The sequence below is a fragment of the Triticum dicoccoides genome, chromosome 1A (genome assembly GCF_002162155.2).
Source record: "Triticum dicoccoides isolate Atlit2015 ecotype Zavitan chromosome 1A, WEW_v2.0, whole genome shotgun sequence".
In the NCBI taxonomy this organism is placed as follows: domain Eukaryota; kingdom Viridiplantae; phylum Streptophyta; class Magnoliopsida; order Poales; family Poaceae; genus Triticum; species Triticum dicoccoides.
In genome coordinates this window covers 586,450,335-586,469,224 of record NC_041380.1, presented here as the reverse complement: position 1 = coordinate 586,469,224, position 18,890 = coordinate 586,450,335, and positions in this window count along the sequence as shown.

The window sequence follows — 18,890 nt, the reverse complement described above, 5'->3', positions numbered from 1 at the left end:
GGCCCTCTCGGTAATGCACATCACTATAAGCCTTGCAAGCAATGTTACTAATGAGTTAGTTGCGGGATCTTGCATTACGGAACGAGTAAAGAGACTTGCCGGTAACGAGATTGCACTAGGTATTGAGATACCGACGATCGAATCTCGGGCAAGTAACATACCGATGACAAAGGGAACAACGTATGTTGTTATGCGGCTTGACTGATAATGATCTTCGTAGAATATGTAGGAACCAATATGAGCATCCAGGTTCCTCTATTGGTTATTGATCGGAAGTGAGTCTCGGCCATGTCTACATAGTTCTTGAACCCGTAGGGTCCGCACGCTTAACGTTCGATGACGATCGATATTATGAGTTTTTGTGTTTTGATGTACCGAAGATAGTTCGGAGTCTCGGATGTGATCACGGACATGACGAGGAGTCTCGAAATGGTCGAGACATAAAGATCGATATATTGGAAGGCTATGTTTGAACATCAGTATAGTTTCGGATGAGTTCGGACATTTTTTGGAGTACCGGGAGGTTACCGGAACCCCCCGGGGAGTCAATGGCCTTAACGGGCCCTAGTGGAGAAAGAGGGCAGCAGGCAAGTGGTGGGGCGCGCCCCCTTAGGCCCAAACCGAATTGGTTTAGGGTTTTGGGGGCCGTCCTCCCTTTCCTTCTCCTCTCCTCCTCCTTCATCCTTCTCCTAGTAGGAATAGGAAGGGGGGGGGCTACTTGGAGTAGGATTGCCCCTCCTTGGGCGCGCCTCCTCCTAGGCCGGCCCTCTCCTCCTCCCCCCTTTATATACGGGGGAGGGGGCACCCCATAGACACACAAATTGATTGTTTAGCCGTGTGCGGTGCCCCCCTCCACAGATTTCCACCCCGGTCATATCGTTGTAGGTGAAGCCCTGCGTCGGTAACTTCATCATCACCGTCATCACACCGTCGTGCTGACAATACTCTTCCTTGGCCTCAACTGGATCAAGAGTACGAGGGACGTCACCGAGCTGAACGTGTGCAGATCGCGGAGGTGCCGTGCATTCGGTACTTGATCGGTTGGATCGCGAAGACATTCGATTACATCAACCGCGTTTCATAACGCTTCCGCTTTCGGTCTACGAGGGTACGTAGACATACTCTTACCCTCGTGTTGCTATGCATCACCTAGATGGATCTTGCGTGTCCGTAGGATTTTTTTTTTGAAATTACTGTGTTCTCCAACAGTGGCATCGGAGCCAGGTCTATGCGTAGATGTTATATGCACGAGTAGAACACAAATGAGTTGTGGACGTAGGTATATACATATTGCTTGCCGTCACTAGTTGACTCTCGATTCATCGGTATTGTTGGATGAAGCGGCTCAGACCGACATTACGCGTACGCTTACGCGAGACTGGTTCTACCGACGTGCTTCACACACAGGTGGCTAGTGGGTGTCAGTTTCTCTAACTTTAGTTGAATCAGATTCAATGAACAGGGTTCTTTCTGAAGATCAAAAAGCAATCACTATACCGCGTTGTGGTTTTTTGATGCGTAGGTAAGAACGGTTCTCGCTAAGTCCGTAGCAGCCATGTAAAACTTGCAACAACAAAGTAGAGGACGTCTAACTTGTTTTTGCAGGGCATATTGTGATGTGATATGGTCAAGACGTGATTATATAAATTGTTGTATGAGATGATCATGTTTTGTAACACAGTTATCAGCAACTGGCAGGAGGCATATGGTTGTCGCTTTATTGTATGAAATGCAATCACCATGTAATTGCTTTACTTTATCACTAAGCGGTAGTGATAGTCGTAGAAGCAATAGTTAGCGAGACGACAACGATGCTAAGATGGAGATCAAGGTGTCAAGCCGGTGACGATGGTGATCATGACGGTGCTTTGGAGATGGAGATCAAAGGCACAAGATGATGATGGCCATATCATATCACTTATATTGATTGCATATGATGTTTATCCTTTATGCATCTTATTTTTCTTAGTATGGTGGTAGCATTATAAGATGATCTCTCACTAAATTTCAAGGTATAAGTGTTCTCCCTGAGTATGCACCATTGCGACTGTTATGGATCTAAGACTGACAGTAGAATGGGGGTAGGTATGAGGAGGCAAGATCCTAGTGTTGGAAATATGCCCTAGAGGCAATAATAAAAGTATTATTATATTTCATTGTTCATGATAATTGTCTTTTATTCATGCTATAAGTGTATTATCCGGAAATCGTAATACACGTGTGAATACTTAGACCACACTATGTCCCTGATAAGCCTCTAGTTGACCAGCTCATTGTGATCAACAGATAGTCATGGTTTCCTGACTATGGACATTGGATGTCGTTGATAACGGGATCACATCATTAGGAGAATGATGTGATGGACAAGACCCAATCCTAAGCATAGCATAAAAGATCGTGTAGTTCGTTTTGCTGGAGCTTTGCAAGTGTCAAGTATCTCTTCCTTCGACCATGAGATCGTGTAACTCCCGGATACCGTAAGAGTGCCTTGGGTGTACCAAACGTCACAACGTAACTGGGTGACTATAAAGGTGCATTACAGGTATCTCCGAAAGTAGCTGTTGGGTTGACACGGATCGAGACTGGGATTTGTCACTCCGTATGACGGAGAGGTATCTCTGGGCCCACTCGGTAATGCATCATCATATTGAGCTCAATGTGACCAAGGTGTTGGACACGGGATCATGCATTACGGTACGAGTAAAGTGACTTGCCGGTAACGAGACTGAACAAGGTATTGGGATACCGACGATCGAGTCTCGGGCAAGTAACGTACCGATTGACAAAGGGAACTGCATACAGGGTTTGATCGAATCCTCGACATAGTGGTTCATCCGATGACAACATCGAGGAGCATGTGGGAGCCATCATGGGTATCCAGATCCCGCTGATGGTTATTGACTGAGAGAGTCTCGGTCATGTCTGCATGTCTCCCGAACCCGTAGGGTCTACACACTTAAGGTTCAGTTACGTTAGGGTTATAGGGATATGTATATGCAGTAACCCGAATGTTGTTCGGAGTCCCGGATGAGATCCCGGACGTCACGAGGAGTTCCGGAATGGTCCGAAGGTAAAGATTTATATATGGGAAGTCCTGTTTCGGGCATCGGGACAAGTTTCGGGGTTATCGGTATTGTACCGGGACCACCGGAAGGGTCCCGGGGGTCCACCGGGTGGGTCCACCTGTCCCGAGGGGCCACATGGGCTGTAAGGGGGTGCGCCTTGGCCTAATGGGCCAAGGGCACCAGCCCCACATAGGCCCATGCGCCTAGGGTTTAAGGGGGCAAGAGTCCTAGGAGGGTAAGGCACCTCCTAGGTGCCTTGGGGGGAGGGAAAACCCCCCTTGGCCGCCGCACCCCCTAGGAGATTGGATCTCCTAGGGCCGGCCACCCCCCCCTTGGCACCCCTATATATAGTGGGGGAGAGGAGGGACTTCATACCTGAACACCCTGGCCTTTGGTTGCCTCCTTCTCCCTCCCCAACACCTCCTCCACCTCCATAGTGCTTAGCGAAGCTCTGCCGGAGTACTGCAGCTCCATCAACACCACGCCGTCGTGCTGCTGCTGGTGCCATCTCCCTCAACCTCTCCTCCCTTCCTTGCTGGATCAAGAAGGAGGAGACGTGGCTGTTCCGTACGTGTGTTGAACGCGGAGGTGTCGTCCGTTCGGCGCAGGTCATCGGTGATTTGGATCACGTCGAGTACGACTACATCATCACCTTGCAAGCTTCCGCACGCGATCTACAAGTGGTATGTAGATACAAACTCTCTCCCTAGACTCGTTGCTTAGATGAACTCATAGATGGATCTTGGTGAAACCGTAGGAAAAATTTTAATTTTCTGCAACGTTCCCCAACAGTGGCATCATGAGCTAGGTCTATGCGTAGTTCTCTTTGCACGAGTAGAACACAACTTTGTTGTGGGCGTGGATTTTGTCATCTTACTTGCCTCTACTAGTCATTTCTTGCTCAACGGTATTGTGGGATGAAGCGGCCCGGACCAACCTTACACGTACTCTTACGTGAGACCGGTTCCACCGACTGACATGCACAAGTTGCATAAGGTGGCTGGCGGGTGTCTGTCTCTCCCACCTTAGTTGGAGCGGAATCGATGAACAGGGCCCTTATGAAGGGTAAATAGAAGTTGACAAAATCACGTTGTGGTGATTCGTAGGTAAGAAAACATTCTTGCTAGAACCCAATTGCAGCCACGTAAAAGATGCAACAACAATTAGAGGACGTCTAACTTGTTTTTGCAGCGATTGATCATGTGATGTGATATGGCCAGAAGTTGTGATGAATAATGAATTGTGATGTATGAGATCACGTTCTTTGTAATAGGATTCACAACTTGCATGTCGATGAGTATGACAACCGGCAGGAGCCATAGGAGTTGTCATTATTTTTTGTATGACCTGCGTGTCATTAAATAACGTCATGTAAACTACTTTACTTTATTGCTAAACGTTAGTCATAGAAGTAGAAGTAGTCGTTGGCGTGACAACTTCATGAAGACACGATGATGGAGATCATGATGATGGAGATCATGGTGTCAAGCCGGTGACAAGATGATCATGGAGCCCCGAAGATGAAGATCAATGGAGCTATATGATATTGGCCATATCATGTCACAACTATATAATTGCATGTGATGTTTATTATGTATTATGCATCTTGTTTACTTAGGACGACGGTAGTAAATAAGATGATCCCTTATAAAATTTCAAGAAGTGTTCTCCCCTAACTGTGCACCGTTGCTACAGTTCGTCGTTTCTAAGCACCACGTGATGATCGGGTGTGATGGATTCTTACGTTCACATACAACGGGTGTAAGACAGTTTTACACAGCGAAAACACTTAGGGTTAACTTGACGAGCCTAGCATGTGCAGACATGGCCTCGGAACACGGAGACCGAAAGGTCGAACACGAGTCGTATGGAAGACACGATCAACATGAAAATGTTCACCGACGATGACTAGTCCGTCTCACGTGATGATCGGACACGGGCCAGTCGACTCGGATCGTGTAACACTTAGATGACTAAAGGGATGTCTAATCTAAGTGGGAGTTCATAATTTGATTAGAACTTTATTATCATGAACTTAGTCTAAAACCTTTGCAAATATGTCTTGTAGATCAATGGCCAACGCTAATGTCAACATGAACTTCAACGCATTCCTAGAGAAAACCAAGCTGAAAGATGATGGCAGCAACTATACGGACTGGGTCCGGAACCTGAGGATCATCCTCATAGCTGCCAGGAAACAATATGTCCTAGAAGGACCGCTAGGTGACGCTCCCGTCCCAGAGAACCAAGACATTATGAATGCTTGGCAGTCTCGCGCTGATGATTACTCCCTCGTTCAGTGCGGCATGCTTTACAGCTTAGAACCGGGGCTCCAAAAGCGTTTTGAGCACCACGGAGCATATGAGATGTTCGAAGAGCTGAAACTAGTTTTTCAAGCTCATGCCCGGGTCGAGAGATATGATGTCTCCGACAAGTTCTACAGTTGTAAGATGGAGGAAAACAGTTCTGTCAGTGAGCACATCCTGAAGATGTCTGGGTTGCACAACCGTATGACCCAGCTGAACATTAACCTCCCAGATGAGGCGGTCATTAACAGAATCCTCCAGTCGCTCCCACCAAGCTACAAGAGCTTTGTGATGAACTACAACATGCAGGGAATGGAAAAGACCATTCCTGAAGTGTTCTCGATGCTGAAGTCAGCAGAGGCTGAAATCAAGAAAGAACATCAAGTGTTGATGGTCAATAAGACCACTAAGTTCAAGAAGGGCAAGGGTAAGAAGAACTTCAAGAAGGACGGCAAAGAAGTTGCCGCACCTGGTAAGCCAGTTACCGGGAAGAAGTCAAAGAATGGACCCAAGCCTGAGACTGAGTGCTTTTATTGCAAGGGGAAGGGTCACTGGAAGCGGAACTGCCCCAAATACTTAGCGGATAAGAAAGCCGGCAACACCAAAGGTATATTTGATATACATGTGATTGATGTGTACCTTACCAGTAATCGTAGTAACTCCTGGGTATTTGATACCGGTGCCGTTGCTCATATTTGTAACTCACAGCAGGAGCTGCGGAATAAACGGAGACTGGCAAAGGACGAGGTGACGATGCGCGTCGGGAATGGTTCCAGAGTCGATGTGATCGCCGTCGGCACGCTGCCTCTACATCTACCTACGGGATTAGTTTTGAACCTCAATAATTGTTATTTAGTGCCAAGTTTGAGCATGAACATTGTATCTGGATCTCGTTTAATACGAGATGGCTACTCATTTAAGTCTGAGAATAATGGTTGTTCGATTTATATGAGAGATATGTTTTATGGTCATGCTCCGATGGTCAATGGTTTATTCTTAATGAATCTCGAGCGTAATATTACACATGTTCATAGTGTTGATGCCAAAAGATTTAAAGTTGATAACGATAGTCCCACATACTTGTGGCACTGCCGCCTTGGTCACATTGGTGTCAAGCGCATGAAGAAGCTCCATGCCGATGGACTTTTAGAGTCTCTTGATTATGAATCGTTTGACACGTGCGAACCATGCCTCTTGGGCAAAATGACCAAGACTCCGTTCTCCGGAACAATGGAGCGGGCAACCAACTTGTTGGAAATCATACATACCGATGTGTGCGGTCCAATGAGCGTTGAGGCTCGCGGAGGATATCGTTATGTTCTCACTCTCACAGATGACTTGAGTAGATATGGGTATGTCTACTTAATGAAACACAAGTCTGAGACCTTTGAAAAGTTCAAGGAATTTCAGAATGAGGTGGAGAATCAACGTGACCGAAAGATAAAATTCTTACGATCAGATCGTGGAGGAGAATACTTAAGTCACGAATTTGGTACACACTTAAAGAAATGTGGAATCGTTTCACAGCTCACGCCGCCTGGAACACCTCAGCGAAACGGTGTGTCCGAACGTCGTAATCGCACTCTATTGGATATGGTGCGGTCTATGATGTCTCTTACCGATTTACCACTATCATTTTGGGGATACGCTCTAGAGACAGCTACATTCACTTTAAATAGGGCACCGTCTAAATCCGTTGAGACGACACCGTATGAATTATGGTTTGGAAAGAAACCTAAGCTGTCGTTTCTAAAAGTTTGGGGATGCGAAGCTTATGTCAAGAAACTTCAACCTGAAAAGCTCGAACCCAAGTCGGAAAAATGCGTATTCATAGGATACCCTAAGGAAACTGTAGGGTATACCTTCTACTTAAGATCCGAAGGCAAGATCTTTGTTGCCAATAACGGATGCTTTCTGGAAAAAGAGTTTCTCTCGAAAGAAGTAAGTGGGAGGAAAGTAGAACTCGATGAAGTACTACCTCTTGAGCGGGATAGTGACGCAGCACAGGAAACTGTTCCTGTGATGCCCACACCAACTGAAGAAGAAAACCATGATAATGATCAAGGGACTTCGGATCGAGTTACTGCTGAACTTCGTAGGTCCACAAGGACACGTTCCGCACCAGAGTGGTACGGCAACCCTGTCCTGGAAATCATGTTGTTAGACAACAATGAACCTTCGAACTATGAAGAAGCAAGGGCGGGCCCGGATTCCAACAAATGGCTTGAAGCCATGAAATCCGAGATAGAATCCATGTATGAAAACAAAGTATGGACTTTGACAGACTTGCCCGATGATCGGCGAGCGATAGAAAACAAATGGATCTTTAAGAAGAAGACGGACGCGGATGGTAATGTTACCATCTATAAAGCTCGACTTGTCGCTAAGGGTTATCGACAGGTTCAAGGGATTGACTACGACGAGACATTCTCTCCCGTAGCGAAGCTAAAGTCCGTTCGAATCATGTTAGCAATTGCCGCATACTATGATTATGAGATATGGCAGATGGACGTCAAAACAGCATTCCTTAACGGGCATCTTAAGGAAGAACTGTATATGATGCTGCCGGAAGGTTTTGTCGATCCTCGGAACGCTAACAAAGTATGCAAGCTCCAGCGATCCATTTATGGACTGGTGCAAGCATCTCGGAGTTGGAACATTCGCTTTGATGAGATGATCAAAGCGTTTGGGTTTATGCAGACTTATGGAGAAGCCTGCGTTTACAAGAAAGTGAGTGGGAGCTCTGTAGCATTTCTCATATTATATGTAGATGACATACTCCTGATGGGAAATAATATAGAATTTCTGGACAGCATTAAGGCCTACTTGAATAAGTGTTTTTCAATGAAGGACCTTGGAGAAGCTGCTTATATATTAGGCATCAAGATCTATAGAGATAGATCGAGACGCCTCATAGGTCTTTCACAAAGCACATACCTTGATAAGATTTTGAAGAGATTCAGAATGGATCAGTCCAAGAAGGGGTTCTTGCCTATGTTACAAGGTATGAGACTGAGCTCAGCTCAGTCACCGACCACGGCAAAAGATAAAGAAGAGATGAGTGTCATCCCCTATGCTTCAGCCATAGGTTCTATTATGTATGCCATGCTGTGTACCAGACCCGATGTAAACCTTGCCGTAAGTTTGGTAGCAAGATACCAAAGTAATCCCGGCAAGGAACACTGGACAGCGGTCAAGAATATCCTGAAGTACCTGAAAAGGACAAAGGACATGTTTCTCGTTTATGGAGGAGACGAAGAGCTCGTCGTAAAGGGTTACGTCGACGCTAGCTTCGACTCAGATCTGGATGACTCTAAGTCACAAACCGGATACGTGTATATGTTGAATGGTGGAGCAGTAAGCTGGTGCAGCTGCAAGCAGAGCGTCGTGGCGGGATCTACGTGTGAAGCGGAGTACATGGCAGCCTCGGAGGCAGCACATGAAGCGATTTGGGTGAAGGAGTTCATCACCGACCTAGGAGTCATACCCAATGCGTCGGGGCCGATCAAGCTCTTCTGTGACAACACTGGAGCTATTGCCCTCGCAAAGGAGCCCAGGTTTCACAAGAAGACCAGGCACATCAAGCGTCGTTTCAACTCCATCCGTGAAAATGTTCAAGATGGAGACATAGAGATTTGCAAAGTGCACACGGATCTGAATGTCGCAGATCCGCTGACTAAACCTCTCTCGCGTGCAAAACATGATCAACACCAGAACTCTATGGGTGTTCGATTCATCACAATGTAACTAGATTAGTGACTCTAGTGCAAGTGGGAGACTGTTGGGAATATGCCCTAGAGGCAATAATAAAAGTATTATTATATTTCATTGTTCATGATAATTGTCTTTTATTCATGCTATAACTGTATTATCCGGAAATCGTAATACACGTGTGAATACTTAGACCACACTATGTCCCTGGTAAGCCTCTAGTTGACCAGCTCGTTGTGATCAACAGATAGTCATGGTTTCCTGACTATGGACATTGGATGTCGTTGATAACGGGATCACATCATTAGGAGAATGATGTGATGGACAAGACCCAATCCTAAGCATAGCATAAAAGATCGTGTAGTTCGTTTTGCTGGAGCTTTGCAAGTGTCAAGTATCTCTTCCTTCGACCATGAGATCGTGTAACTCCCGGATACCGTAAGAGTGCCTTGGGTGTACCAAACGTCACAACGTAACTGGGTGACTATAAAGGTGCATTACAGGTATCTCCGAAAGTAGCTGTTGGGTTGACACGGATCGAGACTGGGATTTGTCACTCCGTATGACGGAGAGGTATCTCTGGGCCCACTCGGTAATGCATCATCATATTGAGCTCAATGTGACCAAGGTGTTGGACACGGGATCATGCATTACGGTACGAGTAAAGTGACTTGCCGGTAACGATACTGAACAAGGTATTGGGATACCGACGATCGAGTCTCGGGCAAGTAACGTACCGATTGACAAAGGGAACTGCATACAGGGTTTGATCGAATCCTCGACATAGTGGTTCATCCGATGACAACATCGAGGAGCATGTGGGAGCCATCATGGGTATCCAGATCCCGCTGATGGTTATTGACTGAGAGAGTCTCGGTCATGTCTGCATGTCTCCCGAACCCGTAGGGTCTACACACTTAAGGTTCAGTTACGCTAGGGTTATAGGGATATGTATATGCAGTAACCCGAATGTTGTTCGGAGTCCTGGATGAGATCCCGGACGTCACGAGGAGTTCCGGAATGGTCCGGAGGTAAAGATTTATATATGGGAAGTCCTGTTTCGGGCATCGGGACAAGTTTCGGGGTTATCGGTATTGTACCGGGACCATCGGAAGGGTCCCGGGGGTCCACCGGGTGGGTCCACCTGTCCCGGGGGGCCACATGGGCTGTAAGGGGGTGCGCCTTGGCCTAATGGGCCAAGGGCACCAGCCCCACATAGGCCCATGTGCCTAGGGTTTAAGGGGCAAGAGTCCTAGGAGGGTAAGGCACCTCCTAGGTGCCTTGGGGGGAGGGAAAACCCCCCTTGGCCGCCGCACCCCCTAGGAGATTGGATCTCCTAGGGCCGGCCACCCCCCTTGGCACCCCTATATATAGTGGGGGAGAGGAGGGACTTCATACCTGAACGCCCTGGCCTTTGGTTGCCTCCTTCTCCCTCCCCAACACCTCCTCCACCTCCATAGTGCTTAGCGAAGCTCTGCCGGAGTACTGCAGCTCCATCAACACCACGCCGTCGTGCTGCTGCTGGTGCCATCTCCCTCAACCTCTCCTCCCTTCCTTGCTGGATCAAGAAGGAGGAGACGTGGCTGTTCCGTACGTGTGTTGAACGCGGAGGTGCCGTCCGTTCGGCGCAGGTCATCGGTGATTTGGATCACGTCGAGTACGACTACATCATCACCTTGCAAGCTTCCGCACGTGATCTACAAGTGGTATGTAGATACAAACTCTCTCCCTAGACTCGTTGCTTAGATGAACTCATAGATGGATCTTGGTGAAACCGTAGGAAAAATTTTAATTTTCTGCAACGTTCCCCAACACCTAGCTATGGAGTAGTTGTACACACGAGTTTTATGAGTTCAGGCCCTTCTCGGAAGAAGTAACAGCCCTACGTCTCGGCGCCCTGAGGCGTTCGACTGGATTATATGTGTGTGTGAGTTTACAAAAGATGCGAACCCTTGTGGCTGTGGAGGGGGGTGGCTTATATAGAGTGCGCCAGGACCCCAGCCAGCCCACGTTACAAATGGTTTAAGGTACATTAAAGGGGAGACATTACTGGTAACGCTAGTAAATAAATAGACATAATGACCATTAAAGCTATGAGGTGATGTCCGACCGTTGCAGTTCGGAGCGACCTTAGACCTTCTGGTGGTCGAGTGAGTCTCCGCGGTCGAGTGACTTCAAGTCTTCCGAGTGGAAGTCCTCATGGTCGAGTGGATGGTGACTCTTCTTCGAATGCTTCTGGTTTGAGGGTGACATCCTAGGGGAGGGTGTCTAGGTTAGGCCTACGACCCTACCCTAGGTACCTATCTTCATCATTAGCCCCCGAATGGTTCAGGGTTCGAGTGGAGAAGGAGTTGATAACCTCTCTGATTCAGATTTTGCGCTTCCGAAATGTCTTGTCCAGAGGTCGAATGAACATTCATGATGACTTCAACTGCTTGTTCAGTTGCCTTGATCCATTCTTGGTTTTGTCGAGTGAACTTTCATTGTTAAGCTTCGAGTGTTGATATGGGAAAAATCTTTCGTCTGATGGGTTGTTCTGCTGTCTGCGGATTTCACGGGATTCGAATTTTGGGAAGCGCGCCGGGCGGGGATGCCGCAGTAATCGGGACGGATTAGGCAGGCCGTCTCGATCTCGGCGCCACCTTTTTCGCCACGTATCGCGTGCGCGACTGTTGCGGGATTTGATCGGATCGCCTGGGCCCACGAGTCAGCCACTCGGAAATGCCCTCATATAAGGCGTTGGACGGGGGTTTTCACACAGTGCGTTCTCATTCTTCCCCTTCCTCCTCTGTTTTCTCCACCGCATCTGCCTCTGCTCTCGGCGTCGTCGCCCTATTTGAACTCGATCTGCTGCCATGGGTAAGGAGAAGACGGTGGCGTTGGAGCGTGCGAAGAAGGCGACGGCGAAGGTGAAAGGGAAGAGGACCAGCTGGGGCGGGTCTTCGTCGAGGTCCGGCCTGCCGCCTGGCTAGATCCAGGGCGACTGGATTCACTCGACAATCAGCCAAGACGATATCGATGACCTGGTCGAGGGGGGACTGATCCCCCATGAATCGGCGCGGCTCCCGGGGAACGAGACCGAGCCGCAGCCGCAGGAGGGTGAGTGCGTTCTCCTTGCCACTCACGTCGACCGCGGGTTTTCTTTGCCTCCCCATCCTTTCTTTCGCGGTTTCTTGAACTTCTTTGGGGCTCAACTCCACCACTTTTCTCCAAACACCATCGTGTACCTTGCCGCTTTCGTGTCCATGTGTGAGAACTTCTTAGGTTTCTTCAAGCACATATTCACGTGTCGTTCTCAGACGGTCAAGAAGGCCAACCCGAGTGACGAGAGGACGCACGTGATACAGATGTGCGGGGGTCTTGGAATTCAGATGAGGAACAAAAGCACTTTCCCAACCATGATCCTTCCCGAGTCGGTCCGGGGTTGGCAGTCGACCTGGTTCTACTGCAAGGACCAGCCGACTCCGGGTCAGCCGACTGGACTTCCCCCCTTTTCCATGGCCCGAGTGGAGAAGCCCTCCACCTTGAGAGTGATCCCAGAGGAGAAGGCGCAGGTGAAGGTGTTGGTCGAGCGAGTGGTCCAACTCGTCCGCGACGGAGTGACCGGTATGGACCTACTGGAGGTCTTCCTCAGTCGACGTATCCAACCACTCCAAGCTCGTGACCATCTGATGTGGATGTACTCGGGAATCGAGGATTCCACTCAGATCCACCCGGAGGATGTCAGTGAGGACACGGTGGAGCAGTGGCTGAGAGGCATTACTGGCAACAAGGATAACCCCCGGGGGTCCAGGAGGGTGGTTCCATTCGACCATTTGCGCCAGCCGGAACATGTACGATTCTGCATTGTCGAGTGTTTTCTTGATTTACCATGTAACATCTTGTTGACGGCCGACTGTCTTTCTTTTGTTTGTTGTCTGGATCTTGTTGATATGTATTCAATGCCCAACGAAGAGCAGGAGCAAGATCCCGAGGGAGAGGTGAGCAGAGGCGAGAGTGACGAGTGGCACTCGGATGAAGAGGAGGACGAGGAGAGCGACGATCCGAGTGATGAAGAAGAAGTCGACTCGCCTCCTCGCAGAGAAAGGAGGTCCAAGCACACTCATGACCCGGTAAGCACCCCGACCTGGTGGCCGCACCAACTGGGCAGTCTTCAAAGCGCCCTCGGACATCTTCTCCAGTGCCGACCGAGAAGGCACCGAAGCAGCCCAAGACTGCACCGTCTCCAGTGCCGAAACCACCGACGGCCACATATTCCAAACCACCAAAGGCTTTGCCCAAAATCAAAGTGGTCATTCCCACTATCTCTAGGTAACAATCTTACCTGATCCTTTGGTTGACTTGGGTAACAGAACGTAACCGACTGAATGTTGACATTTGCAGTGCTGCCACTTCTGGAACTTCCACCCACCAGTACCGGGACGAGGAGATGGAAGATGCGGTTACCTCCAACCCAGGTACAATTCTCGTGATCTTGTTCTTGATTATTTGGTTGATTAAATTCTGGTGATTCACTTGGGGTCGACTGATTTCTTCGCAGCCCCACTCAATGTTATCGAGCTTCCGGATGACGATGAAGACGTGATACCGAGGCCCAGAAGGAGCAAGAAAGCAGCAGCTAGCAAGATATCTGATAACCCACAAGTATAGGGGATTGCAACAATTTTCGAAAGTAAGAGTGTCGAACCCAACAAGGAGCTAAAGGTAGAACAAATATTCCCTCAAGTTCTATCGACCACCTATACAACTCTACGCACGCTTGACGTTCGCTTTACCTAGAACAAGTATGAAACTAGAAGTACTTTGTAGGTGTTGTTGGATAGGTTTGCAAGCTAATAAAGAGCACGTAAATAAAAAGTAGGGGATGTTTAGGTAAAGAAGCAACTAAAGTAAAATATAGCGAGTGTGGAAAAGTGGTGGTAGGAGTTGCGGAATTGTCCCTTAAGCAATTGACTACTTTACTAGACCGATAGCAAGTATTATGTGGGAGAGGCCACTGCTAGCATGTCATCCCTTACTTGGAATTCTATGCACTTATGATTGGAACTATTAGCAAGAATCCACAACTACTAATGTTCATTAAGGTAAAACCCAACCATAGCATTAAGATATATTGGTCCCCCTTCAATCCCGTATGCATCAATTTCTATGCTAGGTTGAAGCATCTGTCACTCTTTCCCTCCAATACATAGTCCTATCAACATACAACTAACCCTATGGTGTGATCCATGCGCGCGCTCATATGATGGGCACCAAAGGATAGCAACATAACCACAAGCAAATTAAATCAATCATAGCAATTCATCAACCACCGATAGGACAACGAAAATCTACTCAGACATCATAGGATGGCAACACATCATTGGATAATAATATGAAGCATAAAGCACCATGTTCAAGTAGAGGGTACAGCGGGTTGCGGGAGAGTGAACCGCTGTAGATAGAGGGGGAAGGTGATGGAGATGTTGGTGAAGATGGCAGAAGTGTCGGTGAAGATCACAGTGATGATGATGATGGCCACAGCGGCGTTCCAGCGCCACCGGAGGAGAGGGGGAGAGGGGGCCCCTTCTTCCTCTTCTTCCTTGACCTCCTCCCTAGGTGGGAGAAGGGTTTCCCCTCTGGTCCTTGGCCTCCATGGCATAGGAGGGGCGAGAGCCCCTCCGAGATTGGATCTATCTCTCTGTTTCTCTTTGTTTCTGCGTTCTCAGATTCTTCCCTTTCACCGTTTCTTATATTCCCGGAGATCCATAACTCCGATTGGGCTGAAATTTTAACACGATCTCTATCCGGATATTAGCTTTCTTGCGGCGAAAGAAGGGCTCCAACCGCCTTACGGGGTGGCCATGAGGGTCAGGGGCGCGCCTAACACCCTGGGGCGCCCCCCTACCTCGTGCCCCCTCGGGCATCGTCTCGCAATGATTCCACTTCCCAAAATTCATAAATATTCCAAAATAAATCTGCGTCAGTTTTTATTCTGTTTGGACTCCGTTTGGTATGGGTTTTCTGCGAACAAAAAACATGCAACAAACAGGAACTGGCACTGGGCACTGGATCAATATGTTAGTCCCAAAAATAGTATAAAAAGTTGCCAAAAGTATGTGAAAGTTGTAGAATATTGGCATGGAACAATCAAAAATTATAGATACGAGGGAGACGTATCAGCATCCCCAAGCTTAATTCCTGCTTGTCCTCGAGTAGGTAAATGATAAAAAAGACAATTTTTGATGTGGAATGCTACCTAGCATAATCTTGATCATGTAATCTAATCATGGCATGAATATTAAGATACGAGTGATTCAAGGCAATAGTCTATCATTTGACATAAAAATAATAATACTTCAAGTCCACTAATAAAGCAATCATGTCTTTTCAAAATAACATGGCCAAAGAAAGTTATCCCTACAAAATCATATAGTCTGGCTATGCTCCATCTTCACCACACAAAATATTCACATCATGCACAACCCCGATGACAAGCCAAGAAATTGTTTCATACTTTTGACGTTCTCAAACCTTTTCAACTTTCACGCAATACATGAGCGTGAGCCATGGACATAGCACTATAGGTGGAATAGAATATGATGGTGGAGAAGACAAAAAGGAGAAGATAGTCTCACATCAACTAGGCGTATCAACGGGCTATGGAGATGCCCATCAACAGATATCAATGTGAGTGAGTAGGGATTGCCATGCAACGGATGCACTAGAGCTATAAGTGTATGAAAGCTCTAACTGAAACTAAGTGGGTGTGCATCCAACTTGCTTGCTCATGAAGACCTCGGGCATTTGAGGAAGCCCATCATCAGAATATACAAGCCAAGTTCTATAATGAAAATTCCCACTAGTATATGAAAGTGATAACTCAAGAGACTCTCTATATGAAGAACATGGTGCTACTTTGAAGCACAAGTGTGGAAAAAGGATAGTAGCACTGCCACTTCTCTCTTTTTCTCCCATTTTCTTATTATTTGTTTTAATTTTGGTGGGATTCTTTGGCCTCTTTTTTTATTTGGGCTTCTTTGGCCTCTTTTGTTTTTTATTGTAAAGTCCGGAGTCTCATCCCGACTTATGGGGGAATCATAGTCTCCATCATCCTTTCCTCACTGGGGCAATGCTCTAATAATGATGATCATCACACTTTTATTTACTTACAACTCGATATTACAACTCGATACTAGAACAAAGTATGACTCTATATGGATGCCTCCGGCGGTGTACCGGGATGTGCAATGATCTAGCGTAGCAATGACATCAAAAAACGGACAAGCCATGAAAACATCATGCTAGCTATCTTACGATCATGCAAAGCAATATGACAATGAATGCTCAAGTCATGTATATGATGATGATGGAAGTTGCATGGCAATATATCTTGGAATGGCTATGGAAATGCCATAATAGGTAGGTATGGTGGCTGTTTTGAGGAAGGTATATGGTGGGTTTATGGTACCGGCGAAATTTGTGCGGTACTAGAGAGGCTAGCAATGGTGGAAGGGTGAGAGTGCGTATAATCCATGGACTCAACATTAGTCATAAATAACTCACATACTTATTGCAAAAATCTATTAGTCATCAAAACAAAGTACTATGCGCATGCTCCTAGGGGGGTAGATTGGTAGGAAAAGACCATCGCTCGTTCCCGACCGCCACTCATAAGGAAGACAATCAATAAATAAATCATGCTCCGACTTTGTTACATAACGGTTCAGCATACGTGCATGCTACGGGAATCACAAACCTCAACACAAGTATTTCTACAATCCACAACTACCCACTAGCATGACTCTAATATCACCATCTTTATATCGCAAAACTATTGCAAGGAATCAAACATATCATATTCAGTGATCTACAAGTTTTATGTAGGATTTTATGACTAACCATGTGAATTACCAATTCCTGTCATCTCTCTAAACAGATATAAGTGAAGCAAGAGAGTTTAATTCTTTCTACAAAAGATATGCCCACGCTCTAACAAATATAAGTGAAGCAAAAGAGCATTCTGCAAATGGCGGTTGTCTAAGTAAAGAGAAATAGGCAATCCAAACTTCAAATGATATAAGTGAAGCACATGAAGCATTCTATAAAGCCATACTCAAAAAATATAAGTGAAGTGCAAAGAGCATTCTATAAATCAACCAAGGACTATCTCATACCAGCATGGTGCATAAAAAGAAAAATAAAAACCTAAATGCAAAAGACGCTCCAAGACTTGCACATATCGCATGAACGAAACGAATCCGAAAACATACCGATATTTGTTAAAGAAAGAGGGGATGCCTCCCCAGCATCCCCAAGCTTAGACGCTTGAGTCTCCTTGAATATTTACTTGGGGTGCCTCGGGCATCCCCAAGCTTGAGCTCTTGCCTCTCTTCCTTATTCTCACATCGAGACCTTCTCAATCATTGAACACTTCATCCACACAAAACTTCAACAGAAAACTCCGTAAGATCCGTTAGTATAATAAAGCAAATCACTACTCTAAATATAAATTTTCCATGGCTTAATCCACTGATCTGAATCGATAGTTTCATCAAAACAAGCAAACTATGCATCAAAAACAGAATCTGTCTACAACAGAATAGTCTATAATAATCTGAACATTCACCATACTTATGATACTTGAAAAATTCTACCAAAATTAGGAAAATAAAAAATTTGTATAGGAAGACAGTGCAAAAAGGATCAGAACCATTTGACGTTCCAGCTAAAAATGTAAAATCGCGCACTACAGCCAGAGTTTCTGTCCTGCACCGTACAAACCATCAAGCAAATGTAAACATCCTAAAGGCAAACCTTGGCACATTATTTTTATAATACAATGGAATTGTACAAGGGGATAATTATTTTTGTTGAAAAGTTTCTGTAATCAAGATTCACAAAGTTGCCGTGAGCATCAACAAAGTTCAAGGAGCTCTCCCACTTCAACAGTGCTTGTCTTTCTCACTTTCACTTCCTTTTTGAAAAGTTTTGGGTTCCCCTCTTTATTTTTGTTGTTTTTAAACTATATGAAAGCACTCAACAGAAATAAATGACTCTCTAAAACTTCCGGGTTGTCTCCCTGGCAACGCTTTCTTTAAAGCCATTAAGCTAGGCATATAGTGCTCAAGTAGTGAATCCACCCGGATCCCAAGGTATATCAAAGCCAATTTTAATTAACAATGATTTGTAATTTAGTAGTGAGCACAAAGCAACATATATCAAGCAATGACGAAGTCTAACTCTCTTCCTATGCATCAGCATGTCATAAAAGAACAATTCATGCACACCTAGTAAAGGCCAATGCATAGTATAAACAGTTTCTTGCAATTTTATCATGTTAGAAACATAGAGAGGTGGAGATATAGTTCCTCTCTCATAATAATTGCAAGTAGGAGCAGCAAGCACATGCATATTATATTTATCGAAATCATCATGTGCAACGGTAAAAGGCAACCCATCAATATAATCCTTAATAAGTGTAAACTTCTCTGATATAATATAATCGGGAGAATTCAAAAAGATAATAGGACTATCATGCCTGGGTGCAATAGCTACAATTTCATGTTTAACAAAAGGAACTATAGCAAGTTCATCTCCATAAGCATAATTCATATTGGCATCTTGGCCATAAGCATAGCAAGCATCATCAAAAAGGGATATTTCAAAAGAATCATAGGGATCATAACAGTCATCATAGCAATCATCCTTCGGTAAGCACGAAGGGGAAGTAAACAATGTATGAGTTGAAGAGTTACTCTCATTAGAAGGTGGGCACGAGTTATCAATCCGCTCTTCCTCCTTTTGTTCTTCGCTCTCCTCCTCATCT